Source organism: Podarcis tiliguerta (assembly GCF_965153285.1).
Source record: "Podarcis tiliguerta genome assembly, chromosome: 10".
In the NCBI taxonomy this organism is placed as follows: domain Eukaryota; kingdom Metazoa; phylum Chordata; class Lepidosauria; order Squamata; family Lacertidae; genus Podarcis; species Podarcis tiliguerta.
Window position 1 is genome coordinate 38,675,979 of NC_139543.1, and position 13,778 is coordinate 38,689,756.

The 13,778-nt window shown below is 43.3% G+C and overlaps 1 long non-coding RNA gene across 2 annotated transcripts in view; it reads right to left on the reverse strand.

The window, feature by feature from the left end:
- LOC310658757 overlaps positions 1-13,778 on the reverse strand; it is a 110,500-nt gene that overhangs the window by 90,021 nt on the left and 6,701 nt on the right. The window lies entirely within an intron of this gene.

Below are 13,778 nucleotides of genomic sequence, written 5' to 3' on the forward strand. Positions count from 1 at the left end.
AGTGCCCCCCGTGTTTTATCTAGATGAGGTGGGTTAAGGCAGACAGAAATTGCGGGTAAAGCTACTTGGTTGACGCTAGATGACTAAGGACCAAACTAGATGGTACATCTAGCAGGGAGCAATTCATCTGAAATAATGGCAGTGCATGGAGCCCAATTCTTACTGGGATAGAAGTGTGTGGGGAGGCGGGTAATTACCTCCCCCACAGGGATCAGAATGGAGATCTTCCCTCTACCCAATAGCTGGGAGCTTTAGGAAAAAATTATTATATAACTGCAGTAGGGTAGTGAAAAGATATAACTCCCCTCGCTGCACACTGCCTTCCTGTACAAATTGGGCTTGCCCACTCCCAGCCTTAATTTTTTTTTTTTTAAGGCAAAACAGGACCAGCCCAAAACATATTGCTTCCTGAGAAGAACAAGATTATTTCCCCTCCCCATTCCATGCACAAAAGCCAACTGGTCTGGCAGCTGAAACTTATTTCGACACTGCTGATGGGATAACATCCTCTGCTGCACTTGAGGCTGCAGACCAGATCAGAGAGCCCAGGACAGTCCATGTGGTAACAGAGCAAAATGGCTGGAGTATTTGAGAGGAACAGCTGGAAGCTACTGTCTCCAAGCCTGAGGCGATTGCCTCCTTCTGCCTAATGGTAGGATCGGCCCAGAGGGAAACAAGATACATAGTTGCCTGCTACATATTAAGCAAACATCTCAGTCACATCCACACCATCCATTTAATGCACATTGCTTCCCCTGAAGTATCCTGGGAACAGTCATTTACCCCTCACAGAGCTACAACTCCCAGCACCCATAGTGAACTAACGTTCCCTAGTTTGACCGTAACTCCAAATAAAGTCCAGAAGGCTACAGGAGCACACCAATTACAGCATATGGCTAAACCTGCCACACTATCTTTGAGATGTCAGATGAATTGATTTCTAATGCTAGCTTTCAGCTGTGAGGCAAAAACAAGAGAATGCCTCAAGGCATGCCTCTTCTTCAACAGGAGACACTCCTTTGACACTTGAGACATCCACTCCCAGAGTTAGAAGGCAGGTCATCTGTGTCAGAGACTGCACTTTCCAGTCAGATATGTCAAAGTGCAAGTAGATAAATAGGTACCTTTCCTGCGGGAAGGTAAATGGCATTTCCGTGTGTTGCTCTGGTTCGCCAGAAGCGGCTTAGTCATGCCGGCCACATGACCTGGATGCTGTCTACGGGCAAACGCCGGCTCCCTTGGCCTATAGAGCGAGATGAGCGCGCAACCCCAGAGTTGGTCACAACTGGACCTAATGGTCAGGGGTCCCTTTACTTACTAGTACGACAAGAGGAAAACTGCAGCCAGTAGAGCCTAGGAAGCCACCCACATACCGTAAATCTTGCAACCCAGTGGTGGGCCTTCATTGTACAACAGGAAAACACTAACCTAAGACAATAAGGCCACATAAATTACTGTGACTGAAAATTGTATTATGACTAAACAGGATTATCCAGGACTAGTCAGACATGAGGAAGAAGGGAGGATGGCAGCCTTTCAATGACTACTTTGGACAGCTGAAAACTGGAAGTACTTCTTGCTATATTTTCACAGAGTATTAACAAACAAGGACAGCCAAATATGTTTTGCTACCTGAGGCAAAGGCTAGATAATGGCATCCGTCTTCCATCTGCAGAAGAGGTGCCACAGGATTCTTACTTCACTTCAGCACTGGCAATAAGATCGTGTCCTCCACTGCTCCTAAGGACAAGAGGCTAACTGATGGGATTTAAGCAAGCCACATAGCACACACAGCTCTTCCACCATCTTGATGCCACTGCCCACCCTCTTGGTATTGCCACCTGAGGCAACTAACCATCTCACTGTCTAATGGTAAGGCTGTCTCTGTTAAACAAAAGCAAGAAAACAACGTAATGTAAATTGATGGCTATAGAATAGTAAGGATATTTATGTATGTTATATCTTTTATTATCCCTGTTAACTTGACAACATGTCCTACAGATTTTCTTCAAATTCATCTGTGCCTTACTGAATAGGGGCCTAAATACGACGTTTTCCCTTTTTGTGAGGCACCTTCTGAAAATGAAGGGGATTTAGAAATATAAAGAGCCATCGTAAGAGATCTTTATGATACTTGGATGACTCACTCATTTTTGAGGAACACATCACAGTCCACTTTGTGTTGTGCAAACTCCACAGAGATGGTCTGATGGTATCTCTGTGTGACTTAAGTTCCTCCTAGTTTTCAGCATGTTTTGATTACATTAAGTGACAGTCCAGTGCTTTAGAATCTTAAAAGCACTTGCAATGTGTGTTGCTTGGTTCTCCTGCCCAAAGAACTTTACTTCAGTTTATCTGAAAGGTGGCGCTAGACACCCGGGGCAATGTGGGGGGTGGGGTACATAGCCAGCCTTATTATGAAGCCTTGCAGATGATCCTCCCACACCCCAGAATCTGCAGTATTTAGTCTCCATCCTTCTGCATCCTTACAAAAAAAAAAAATCCCTGGTCCTAAAAAGTAGATCAGAATTTTGACTTTTCACTTCATGTCAATGTTTAAGGCTGCTGGAGCTCCAATGCATGCGAAAAGGAGCAAAAAGAAGGAATAGATCACTGCATTTCTGTACACAAAACATACACGTCAGCTATGGCAACTTTTCCTTGTCCAGGCCCCTTAATCTCCTATGTTGCTGTAATATATACAGGCACCAAGGACACAGATCTGCAGACCCTGGGAGCTGCTATGGTGTAACAGAGAAACCAGGGTCCTCATGCAAGTATCCCCTATTGTACCACCAGCAACATTTCCCCACAGACAAGCTGTGCAACAAGGAAGCTGTTTTGTGGTCTTGCACAAGCTGGGCAATAAGCTACGTGCTGCCTAGGTTCAAATCCTTGGGGCCAGGGCATTAAACCTTCATCAGGTTTTCTCAAACCAAGAGATACTGCTTTGTTGATAGTCACGAGCAGATGACTAAGCAGCTCCTGTTATCTTTATTAGGCCTGGCTGGTCCAGACACCTCAAGCCCTCAAGCTGCAAATCACACATCACTATTTCCTTCTAGATTACGTTCCCCATTCAGTCCACTGGGGTTGCCCTTTATGCAGAACTTCCACCAATTTTCTGCTACTAATCTAATGTCTGTGGCAGATAAATAGACTATGGAACATCTGTGGCTACATCTGCACGATACATTTAAAGCACTATGGTATCATTTTAACCATCAATCATGGTTAGAGTTACCATATTTAAAAACGCTGAGCTTTTAGGGGGAACAAACACAAATGTTTCTGCTGCTTTTCCCATCGCATTGCCATACATCTGAGTTTTCCCTGACCTTTTGCCATTTTGGCAAAATTCCCCTGACGCCATTTTTACACCTGAAACCAGGACGTCAGGAATTTTCCTGACATATGGCAAGCCTAATCATGGTTTCCTTCCCCCCCCCTCCGAATCCTGGGAACTGTAGTTTGTTAAGGGTGCAGAGATTTGCTAGGCAATCCCTAGTTCCCTCACAGAGCTCCAATTTCAAGAGTATCTTACCGGTCAATCCCTCTTCCCCAGGGAGCTCTGGAAATTGTACTTATGTGATGGGTCTGGCAGGGGGTGTCCTAACAACTCTCAGCAGCCTTAACTAACTACGGTTCCCAGAATTATTTGTGGGAAGCCATGACTACTAACAAGGAACCCTAGTGCTTTATATTGCAGGTGTGGCCTTTGAACCTGCATGGGTTCTTCTGCACCACCCTGCTATGTTTTTAAGCAAATGAATGAAAATGGGTATGGAAGTATGAAGGCCATGCGGGAAGATCACACTTGCCCCAAAGCAGACTTCCTTTTCCTATACATAAAAACACTTATAAGAGTGTTACTGAAATGTTGCACAGCCTCAAAAGCGATGCAGATGCAACTATATTCCAGCCAGGAGAGAGAGAGAAAAATCTAACAGCTTCACTCCCTCTGCCCATTTGGACACCGTGTGCCCGAACTTCCTATGTATATATGTGCACCTTATATAGCTATATAAACATATACTTATTTATTCATTTTCATAAATTCGCTTCACTGTTTGACTACATCCTCTTACTGCATATGGCAATTAAGAGTCAATGACCTTTTGCACTACTTCTACCCTGGTTCTCAAAGGAGCTATTATGTGGCTGGTTGGGACAGCACAAGTCTAGTCCTGTTTGAGTCAGCATGTCTGCTGCAGGAAAAACACTACAAAACTCTCTCAGTGTAGCCAAGCTCATTTTGTTTTTGTTAGGAAAGGTCAAGGCAGAGATGGAGAGAGGAGAAAGTCAGCCAGTGTTTGGAATCCGCCCCACTTCAGCAATACTTCCCCTTTCTCCAGGGTAAACAAACCACCTTTCATTATCTGGCACACCAAGTTTATTGAACAGGGGGCCTAAGTGTTAAAACGCAGGTTTCACATATAAGGAAATTGCACAAGCACCTTAACTGCAGTTACCAAAGGTTCTTAAACGCCTTGAGCTATATCAGCAGCACTAAAATTCATCTTTAAAAAATATTAAACTTCAATGCAGACCTTGTGCTTGTTTTTTGAAATGCTGTTTGCTTTCCCTCCAGTGACTATGAGAAAGAAATCTCTCATTGGTAGCTTGCAAAATATTCTATTTGTAAACTTTTCAGAAAAGCTAGGAATTTTTATTCTATTTTTACTAAAATGAGACTATCGAATTTGGAAACTTTTTTTAAAAAAGTGAGGGGCTGTTTAAATAGAGGCTACCCGAGGGGCTGCCAGGGGCGCATTGGAAGATGGCCGACAATACCATCTCTCCGTCTCACACGGGGTAATTAAGAAGCTGATATGGGAGTATGCAGCCTCCCTTGTTACCCCAGTGAATATGGAAACACTGCCTCGCCTGCTGTTGCCATAAATCACCCCCGAGTTCGAAAGAAGGGGGTGAAGGCACTAGGCGCACAGCACTTGTGGGAGACGGCTCTCCTAGACGCTGTCTCTGATCGCGCGAACTGGTTGCAGGAGCTCAAAACAAACAATTAGAGAGAAGCAAATGCACATATTTCAAGTGAAGAACGGGAGTTAAGACTGCTAATTGAAGTGACCTCTGTGAAGTAGAGCAACGGGTTGGATTCAACAGGACAATAAATCAAGAAGAAGATACATCAAAGGGTTGGTATGTTGGAACGGGACTGGAAGGGGGGGGACTTTTCTTTTTTTGTGATTACCTAACAACCCCTCCCCAAGAAAGAACCGTTGCACAATTGACTATAAGTGGGATGATTAAAAAACTGTGTGGAAATGAATTATTAACCAAAGGTTTGGCTTATGGAGACTTGGGGCTAAGGGGCCAAATGTGGTGTAGTGTGAGAGCCAGTGTGGTGTAGGGGTTTAGAGCGGTAGTCTCGTAATCTGGTGAACCGGGTTCGCTTCCCCACTCCTCCACATGCAGCTGCTGGGTGACCTTGGGCTAGTCACACTTCTCTGAAGTCTCCCAGCCTCACTCACCTCACAGAGTGTTTGTTGTGGGGGAGGAAGGGAAAGGAGAATGTTAGCCACTTTGAGACTCCTTCGGGTAGTGATAAGGCGGGATATCAAATTCAAACTCTTCACCTCTGCCCTGTGAACTGATTGGTATTTAGAACCAGCATTCTGTGTCTAAGCAGATGCCCATGTGAAACCCACAATCAGGGCATGAGCATAGTAATAAGGTGTGACTTTCACTTTATGAGCACAGCACAGGGTATTTCGGCCAATATTGTAGAGTTTGAGCCCTGCACATTTATGTCCTTGATGTTAGCTCAGTTCAAGGCCAGTCAGTACTATCCCACTGGCCCACTTGGAAAAAGACTTGAGGGCTGCAACCTGGTTGGCAGCTCCTAAAATTCAGAAGCATGCACAAGAAAGACGGATGCAGATCAGAAGTGTCTGGTTTGGCTTGTCAGCTCCCCGCTCAATGATAATCTTCATATTAAAAGCCATCAAACCACATAAGTGCACCCATGAACAAGATCTTGGTGGCTTTCTACTAGAACTGCTGCCTCAGCCCTTTCCTGTACCACATTCCCATCCTGCGTTAGCATAAACTACTGATTCCATATGACTGATACTTAATTACTCATAGCAATGAAGACATGATAACCAGCAGCAGCTGTGTCATTGGCCAGCTTTTGATATGAAGCCAGAGGATACAGAGTATGGGAAGAGAATCATATTTCCCCAAAGCTCTGAGCAGGGAACCTTCTGGAATATATTCATGTTCAAAGTACTGAGAAACATACGGCTTATTCCATTTCCCTTTTTGTTTTAGTTCTGTTGTCAACTGATGCTGTAACATTCCCAATCTCAACTGTTCTCAGCCATAGACTCAATTGACAGGCTGACATAAGCACACTTCAAGCACTGGATATTTGTTGTGAAAATGTAGTGGTGTGATACTGGGGTTCCCTTAACCCTGCTGAAACCTCCTTGCTTTGTGTAGATGAGATGATTGGCTATATAAGGACCCACACCCATTGGCCATGCTGGGTGGGAGCTGGTGCCCCCCATTTGGAGGGCACCATGTTGGCTACCTCTGCACAACACCATGGTTTGAGCTGGACAGCAGACATTAGCATCCTAGGAGGGAGGCAGCTGTTGTGATCGCTTGACTTTGAGCTACATACAGGCCCTGCACCTGGGCATTCCTGTCCATGCCCCCCAAGGGCTTGCTGCCTCTACCACTTGTGGCATCTCTGCCACAGAATGGCAACCAATGGCCACACTGTGAGAAAAATCATCTGGAGGGGAAACATCCTCTGTTTTCAAGATAAAACCACAAAGGGACCAGAGTCCGTGTTTAGGTTTTTGATAGTCCACACACAATGGTGCATGCACTGGTCAACATTCTCATATAACAGTGTGCAAATCGCTCTTACAGCCTGCAAAAAAGGTTTTTTGCCTGCAAAATAAAGTAGCCTGGTGGGTGCTGTCAGAAGAAGAACAGAGAGCAGCATTTCTGTGCTAGGAGTGGAAGAGGCTGCTTTTGTCCTCTGGTGCTGGAAGCTGAGGAGCGACGGAGTACTCTTCTACCAGTCTGCTCACTAACCTGCACACAACTCTGCAAGGCTGATGAACAATGAATAAATGAAATAGCCACAAATGTCCTGCTCTGTAACAAGAAAACCTGAAAGCTTCACTAATGGCTTTGTCCTCCAATCTACCATGCAAGCCATTAGTCCAAGGATTGCTGTTCATTGTCGCAACTTGTGGTTTGGTGCTTGCATCAGCAAGATGGTGATGTTTGTCTGGCACGACAGCGTAAGGTGTCACCACCATGCTAGCAACACTGTCAGATGATGCATAACAGTAATATTCACAAGTATTATGTTGCACTGAAATGAATGGAGAAGGGGGAAGTTAAGAGTAGGAACAGGACAGGATGGGAGTCTGTCCATCCATTAAAGCCTTTTAGCAACCACAAGAACTGGGCATGTTGATGCATAGCTATACCAAAATGGAAACAATTTATGGGTTTGCAAGCTGCATAGTAAACTGCTCCCATTTGCTTCATTCAGAAGAGCCATATAACAATGCCAATACAACCTGTTGTGTGTGTTATTCCCTGTACTTTCTTTTTTTAAAGTCTATAGAATCTTGGGATGTGCAAGAGATCACTTTCATATCTCAGAATTATTATCACTCTCACCATTTCGACACACATATCAGTTCTATTTCCATAGCTCCACAGGCAATAATTACCATTCTCTGCTTTTGAGGATTACTAAAGGACAACTGTTTAACACTGTTTCTGTCCATATAGTCATAGTGAACAAATTTTCCCTTCGACTTTCAGTTAGCAGTCACTGAAGTTGCCAAAGGGATTTTGCCCATTGTCACTTTCAACACGTGAAAGTGTCTTAAGCCTGTTACGCTTTACCCTCTTAGTCTTAGTTTATTCTGTCTCTAACGCTTCTACCTCCCTTCACACAAGAACCAACTTCACTAACTGTCTCTCTATTTCCATCTGTCTGCCAATTGCTTTCCCAACTGCCTTTTTCCAACCAACCAACCAACCGACTGTCTAAACCTCGGGCTAAGCCCTTTTATAAACAGGTAGGCTCCGCATCTGGCTTTTCTATTGGTCTATCTTTCTCTCCCCCTGTACAGACATTTCCAAAAGAACGGGCAAACGCCACAAAGCCAGTCTATGGTTTTTACACAAAATCATAACCTGATTACTCAGAGTGCTCTTGCAGTCACTTAATATAAAGAAGTAGATGCAGCTTTGCATGTAGGAAATATGAGACCAAACTTGTCATTTACTGCCATTTATCCACTTTGCCGATGGACAGATTTGCACAACCTACCCTGATGACTGCAATTTTGCCTATCGTAACATAATGGTTCTCTCTATGATGCTGTCTGTTCATCATATGCAGGAAGTAGCCATAAACAAGAGGGATGTTTGCATATTACAGGCTTACAGCTAGGTGAAGGGGATCTCAGAGTTGTAGCCTTCCTCCAAACATTATAAGCATAAAACGTATTTCTTGGAAATAAAAGAATCCCCTTGCTTCCTCTTCGGGTTTGGGCCTCGTATGTGCCATGCTGCAAATGTAATTTGCAATTTGATTTTAAAGCCTCAGAAGATATTGGTTTCTGTTAGAAAACAATGCTTGAAAGATAAAATAAATTCATTTTAAAGACCTCACTGTTTGCCATTTTTTTTCCTATAGAGATTTAGAAGCATGCATGTCTGTTCTCCCCCGCCCCGTCCCCCACTTCACTGCAAAAAGCCTAACATAGCAAAGCTCTTAACTGCATCACAGCCATGAAATAACAAGTTGATTCGATGAAAGTGGCACGGCCGCCTAGAGACCTGGGAAGAAAAAATGACATTTAAGCTCACAAATTCTGACTTGTCTTCCATAAAGTTTCCAAGCTCACATCAGAGCTGTTTGAAATAAATAATAAAACGGAAAAAGGGGGGGAAACACATGCCTTTTAAACTGGTAGATATGATCTGAAAGTCACAAGGCTGTGGAGCACATACAGTAATAAATTCCATAGGTCACCATGTTTAAGGCACATCAGAGCTATATGCTGTATGTCCGTCACCTCTAGGCTTATGTAATCAAACCCCAGGGACCTCACCCTAGAGCAAAACTGCTCCAAACCTGTAAAAAGAAAACCCAATTTCTCCAGCTAAGAATAATTCATATTTATATTCAGCATTTATTCTGTACCAAATTGATCGAACAAATTGATCCACACTGAAAATCACTCTTGGTAGAGTTCTCTCTTTTTTGTTTTTGTTTTTAAAATCACATTTGAGCATCAGTTCTGTTTTTCTTGAATGACTTGAAAAACTTTCTGAGCCACTTGTTCCATTTTCTTACTGGTGACAAGTTACTGTAGTTTAGCCAGTTTGGAAACGTTATATAATTATCTGTCTACTGGGATAGAAAGCATAATTCCAGTCCACAGAGGGCATTGAACAAGTGTCGGATCATCTCAGTTTCAATTTCATCACTGTCTATAGATCCTAGGAACATTTCACATCAAATTCTGTTTATTTTGATTTTCTTAATGATACCTTCAACTTCAGCTCCAGGCATTTTTTGTGTAATTTCAAGGCAACACATCTTTACTCCAGAAACTCTGTGTGCACTCTGAGTACCACAAAAGAGCCACAAAATTAAATCTGGTTTAATTATTTTACCGTATTTATTTAATTTCTACACCGCCCGTCATCCAAGGATCACAGGGGTGGTTGACAGTATCTGGTCCAAAAAAGGGAATGTGTCAGACCATCTACCATATTTTTCGCTCTATAAGACGCACCAGACCACAAGACGCACCTAGTTTTTGGAGGAGGAAAACAAGAAAAAAAATATTCTGACTCTCAGAAGCCAGAACAGCAAGAGGGACCACTGCACAGTGAAAGCAGCAACCCCTCTTGCTATTCTGGCTTCTGTGATAGCTGCGCAGCTTGCATTCGTTCCATAAGATGCACACACATTTCCCCTTACTTTTTAGGAGTGAAAAAGTGAGTCTTATAGAGCAAAAAATACGGTACTTAACAAAAGAAACTGGGGGCTGAATGTGCTTACTTATGTAATGAAAGCGTAATGAAAGGGTCTAACTATGTGCGATTAAGAGCCCTAAAAAACCGTTTATGTTTCACTGCATAAATGAATGACAGGGGGAAATACTACTGTTTGTTGGATGAGAAAAAGGGGGACAGGACTTGGGACCACACATGAGGATGGCAAAGTAGGGATTCACACATCCCTAGTCTACAGAAATTCTTACCTCCAGTTGGCATGTAGCCCTATCCATACAGCCAGAAGAAGAGAGGGAAGAGGAATAGGGCTGTGTTGTAGCCACGCCACCCTCCTTTCTGACCTCCACACATAGGACTGCACACTTAGTAATATGCCATGTTTGGCTTTTACGTTAAAGGGTCATTACTCTTTTGAAGCCTAAAGATGCAATAGGTAAAATAAATGCATGGATTTGTACAGTCCTGTTTGTCTCCACCACTTTCTTCTTTCTTCCGCCCTTCCCCAAGACCTATCACAAAAAGAAAAGCTTGCTGATTAATGTTCTGCCCCAACTTCACAGAGATACAATGATTACATTTCCTGGAGAAAGTTCCAACCCTTTAAGCAGCCTAGAGCCACAACTTGTTTCATCAGGATTACGTGCGAGGGCTCTGGCTTTGTTATGATCTGCTCAAGCACATAGCGATTCCTATCAGGCTGCTTGCGAGAAACAGTCAAAGATCAGGTTTCTGACTTTGCAGTAAAGAACAGATGTGATTTTCCATGATGCATCGCTGGGTTAAATGAATCAATCAAAGGCGTGCAAAATACATGGTTTGGTTTGAAAATAACTGCGGGCCGTAAATGAAGCAACACTTCAAGTCCATGATGAGTATCCTTTTCAGGCATGTTCACCCAAATCTTTGTGCCAACTGGTTGTTAAATGACCTCAGTGTGAAAGAAGCTAAGAGCATCTGTCAAAAAAGGCTACTTATACTACAGTTCAAAAGACGGTTCCTGCACCTTTAACAGGTGTGCAAAAGAGGGATTTGTGGCAAGCGCAGGTTGGCATGCAACTATTAGAGACACAAAGGTTCTCTCCTTTGCATCTGGTCACCTAAGCAAAATGTGTGGTAGGGCGTTGTTGTTTTTGAAGGTTATGCTGACTCTGCTGTTTCACATCCACATGGCAAAGGTGAGGTTGTCTGCTGTGCCAACTTCCATTGCATTTCTCTCCATCTGCCCATTTAATATCATCTAAGGTAGTTTCTAGATGACCTCTTTATTAAGCAGTCATTCTGATTTGTTTGCAAGGAGGTGGTGCAACAACAAATCTGCCAGCATGCAGTTGAATCCCACCTGTAAAAATCAAGACAGCCTGGAATCCTGAATTTAACAGCAAAGTTCCTTGCATATTTACTTGGAAATTGATGTGTGATGGGTTTGCTACTGTGAAAGTGGACATAGGATCAGGTACATTATCGCCACCCAACATAGCTTCAGGCTGATGCTGGACTAGATGGGCCCCTGGGCTGATCCTGCAGGGATCTTACATTTTGATGTTTTTAAATATCATGGGCCAGCCAACTGGGTGCTGCCAGAGGAAAGACTTTTCAGCAGACTCATGTGGGGGCCTTCATGTTGAAATTGGCCTTCAGGTTTTGTCCATATCTGAAATGGAGACAGTTTCAGTGGTGGGTTAGTTCCCCCTGCTGTTATTGTACAGTATTTGGCTTGATGATCATTTCAGGGGCGGAATTATTTCAAATGTTCAGGCTTGTAACTGTTTTTGCCCAAATAACAGGGCTGAGAGATAATTCATTTTGGAATGCGGTATAATTGTTTTGCTCGCATTTGCACTTCAGAAGATCAAGGCCTGGAGTCACCAGATGTTTTTCTGAACAGGATTTTTTGGCTGTTATCCTCAGAGTGTTATGTAGAGAGTGGTGGATGGGGAGAGCAGGTAAAGCAAGAGGCTCCAGTCTTGCTTCACTCAAGCTTCAAGCCATGGTGGTTAGCTAAGAAACTGGAGGAAAAGCGATCAAGAGGCAGCAAACAAGGAATGGCATAAAGCTGGATATTGGGTCTCTGAAAGGCATAGGATTCCCTTTCTTCCATTTTCTAGTGAAAACAACAGCACCATACTAAATCTGAACAACAAGACCTTTCTTTACCTTCCATAGCTGCTTATTAATTTTTGATAGCTTGATTATACAAATAAATGGAATGTTTTGATTACACAATTAGAATGCATATATCTATTTTCTGTCGGAACTAGCTCTTGTCAAGATTGCCAGATAGTTGACTGAAAAGATAAGCTGTGCTTCTTCGCAGAAACAATACCCAGATATGTAGAATGTTGATGTGTGTTGTAATCAACTTATTGTAGAGTTAAATTTTGTTGAATGTTTTATAGAATTGTTTTTAATGATGATTGTATTATTCTATTTATTTTACAGTCAAGCAATATATACATTTTATGAAATACCGTATTTTTTGCTCTATAAGACTCACTTTTCCCCTCCTAAAAAAGTAAGGGGAAATGTGTGTGCGTCTTATGGAGCGAATGCAGGCTGTGCAGCTATCACAGAAGCCAGAACAGCAAGAGGGATTGCTGCTTTCACTGCACAGTGATCCCTCTTACTGTTCTGGCTTCTGAGATTCAGAATATATTTTTTCTTGTTTTCCTCCTCCAAAAACTAGGTGTGTCTTGTAGTCTGTTGCGTCTTATAGAGCGAAAAATACGGTAAATATAAACAAGTAAACAAAATAAGTCATTTATTTATTGCATTGCATTTCAACGGAAGCACAGTTGGTTTGATCCCTTGTTCGCAGGTGCCATCTATGTCTTCCAAGTCCCTTTTCTAGGTTTAATGGGCTGCAGTTTCTCTGTGGACTTCCCATCTGTTCCAGCCTTAGGTCCCCAGATGTTGCTGGACTACAACTCCCTTCATCCCTGCCCAATGGCATGTTGCCTGGGGATGATGGGGGTTGTAGTTCAACAACCAGGGAGCCCACATTTGGGGATGACATGCACATGTGGGCTGCTTGCAGCCCTGGGATAAAGGCTCTTCCTTTCCTGCCCATCAAACATGGCCCTCTGACCCTTTGCTTGCTACTTTTTCTCCAGTTTCTAGCTCGCATAACAGCAAACTCTGCCCTCCAACTCAGGCATTGTTCTTCCAACTATTTGAGAGCTGGAGGAAGGGCCCCACTCATTTGGTATCTGTCCCAGAACCACCTTTCCTTTGTTCTCTTAATGGCCCATCACCTAGGGAGTTACCTCATCAGGAAGCTAGCCTGGCTTGATTAGCTTTTAACTCTTTCTAGGATTAGAGGAGCCTCACATCCACAAGCTCATAACAATATTCTCTTCCCCCAGAATCAGCACAGAAGCATAGCTGACGAGTGGAGGAGGGTTGGGTGGAAGGAGTGATCTATACTTCCTCAACTAGTCTTCCTGGTTAAAACAACAACAACAGAGTTTCATTCGCCTAAAAGATTACAGTGGTACCTCTGGTTACGAACTTAATTCATTTCGGAGGTCCGTTCTTAACCTGAAACCATTCTTAACCTGAGGTACCACTTTAGCTAATGGGGCCTCCCGCTGCTGCCGCATGATTTCTGTTCTCATCCTGAGGTAAAGTTCTTAACCCAAGGTACTACTTCCGGGTTAACAGAGTCTGTAACCTGAAATGTTTGTAACCCGAGGTGTTCGTAACCCGAGGTACCACTGCAGTAGTCTGTAATTCTAAACTGGCTGTTA